Here is a 2,500-nt window from a genome sequence, read left to right as displayed (position 1 = left end):
AAGAAAGTTGTAGTTTAACAGATATAACGCCGGTTTATTCAACTAAAGAAAGTATTAGTTTAACAGATATAAAGATGGGTTAATCAACTAGAAGACAGTAGTAATTTAACAGCTATATAGCTGGGTTAATCAACGAGATATCTGCTACAATGAAGATCAATCGTCTGTATTAAAAAGGACAAATAAAGACAGCGTAGGAGAGATGGAAAGATGAGGATAGGAGGAGGAGGAGGGGAGAAGGAGAGGTGGAAAGAGGAGGAGAGGAGAAGGAGGAGAGAGGAGGAGGAGAGGAGGAGGAGGGAGGAATGTTTGTGACTGTGATCCTACATGAGACCTGACATCCCTTACTAATTGATGGGAACTGCCCACACACACACACACACACACACACACACACACACACACACACACACACACACACACACACACACACACACACACACACACACACACACACACACACACACACACACACACACGCATGTGTCAATGTGTGTCTCAATGCTGTTCACCCCCTCCTCTTGTCTGCTCCCTCATTCATTCACAGTATAAACCAGCCGCCCTCTCGCCTTCTCTCTCCCACCCCCTCTTCCCCTCTACCCCCTTTCTCCCTCAATAAATAAACACATTCAGATAGTAGCGACTCCTCCGTTAACATGACCTGTGACCTGTGGCCTATGGCATGTGACCTACGACATGTGACAAATAACCTATGACCTATAGTGTGTGACAAATGACCTCCCTTCATTCACATCATGTTTCCAAATATCACGTCTACAAAATGCAATGGAAGTTAGAGAAGTATTTTAGCACTGAACAGCAGTACAGCGAGTACTGTGCCGCGTTCCAATACCCGTACTGTCCGTACTACAACATTTGAGTACGCAGTACGTTCCAATTCAGATCCGGCGAAAAGAAGTATACTTCAAGGACCCGGATGCCGTACTCAAAACGGGCTAATCGTGAAGTGTGGATCGAAGGACACTCCCCGTACTCAACGGCAGCCATCTTAGCTACGTAGCGGAAGAGGCGGAGCCAGGCTGAGCCAAAGTCGGCGCATTTTCCACATAGCCTGCATTAATAGAGTCATTTTGTAGTTTTTGTAGTTTTTATAGCTTTTTATAGCTGCTAGGCGTAAAGAGTTCACCGTTCAAAGCGGGGGAGGAGCCACGGCGGCAGTCGTGATCGTAATTTCCGGTTAGTGCACCACGGAGTACTCGATTTGGAACAGCACTCACATCTGAAAAATTAACGTAGTAGATAGTGCGGATAGTATACTTCCTTTAAGTATACTCATGGAAGTACGGGTATTGGAACACGGCACTGGTGTACTCAGCAGTAGTACAGTGAGTACTTCTGGTGTACTCAGCAGTAGTACAGTGAGTACTTGGTGCTCATGAGAGGTGTGTGTGAGTGTGAGGGAGTGTAGGACCAGACGTTGACCACACCCACCACAGAGCTGTGGCAGGTAGGGGTTAGACAGTACAGAGACGGGTCACTAAGCAGTAGGTAGGGGTTAGACAGTCTGCGACCCTTTGATGTATCCCCGCTGTCCAGACGGGGTATTTAAGCACGCTGTCTGCTATCTGTCCATCACAGCATGAACAAGTGTTTGGACACGGAACATTAGCCTCCTGCTAACAGGCCGATTACACACATCAATACAGATCTAACATGTGCTACTCATTATGTTGTTCCCTGTGATAGCTGACCTCCCTCACCCCAGAGAGAAAGAGAGAGAAAGAGAGAGTGAGAGAGAGCGAGACACACACACATAGAGAGAGGTCTAGAAAGGGGTAAGACAAGTTGTCACACCAGGACTTTATGGTAAAGTGTTGTGTGACCGTGTAACCATTTGATTTTGCTATCCGGGTCCACCCCTCTCTCCCTCTCCCCAGGCGCGCGCGCGCGCGCGCGCGCACGCACGCACGCACGCACACACACACACACACACACACACACACACACACACACACACACACACACACACACACACACACACACACACACACACACACACACACACACACACACACACACACACACACACACACACACACACACACACACACACACACACACACACACGAGAAGTAGTGGCGACATCTTGTGGACCAACTGGAACACTGCAGCCAATCTCTGACGGTGGTTGGTACTACAAACCACAACTACTACTCTACTACACCTACAAATACTACACCTACCCAACCACAACTTCAATAACTAAAGTACTACCAATACAACAACTGCAGTAGGAGAACTTAAATGACAAAAAGTGCATTCATCCCGAACTCCTCCATATAGTCAGCATGTCTCAGGTGGAGAATAATAAATATATCACAGGCCACCATAGCAACAGACAGACCTCCATAGCAACACACAACCCTCCATAGCAACACACAGCCTTCCATAGCAACACACAGCCCCCCATAGCAACACACAACCGTCCATAGCAACGCACAACCCTCCATAGAAACACACAGCCCTCCATAGCAACACA

General features: G+C 47.6%; 1 protein-coding gene across 1 annotated transcript in view; it reads right to left on the bottom strand.

Annotated features, from left to right (window-relative positions):
* Positions 1–2,500, bottom strand: part of LOC130386752 (extracellular sulfatase Sulf-2-like) — a 27,153-nt gene that overhangs the window by 24,199 nt on the left and 454 nt on the right. The gene's annotated exons all lie outside the window — the stretch shown is intronic.

The sequence above is a fragment of the Gadus chalcogrammus genome, chromosome 1 (genome assembly GCF_026213295.1).
Source record: "Gadus chalcogrammus isolate NIFS_2021 chromosome 1, NIFS_Gcha_1.0, whole genome shotgun sequence".
Classification (NCBI taxonomy): domain Eukaryota; kingdom Metazoa; phylum Chordata; class Actinopteri; order Gadiformes; family Gadidae; genus Gadus; species Gadus chalcogrammus.
Note: the sequence above shows the minus strand (reverse complement) of the source record. Positions and strands in the feature narration are given on the sequence as shown.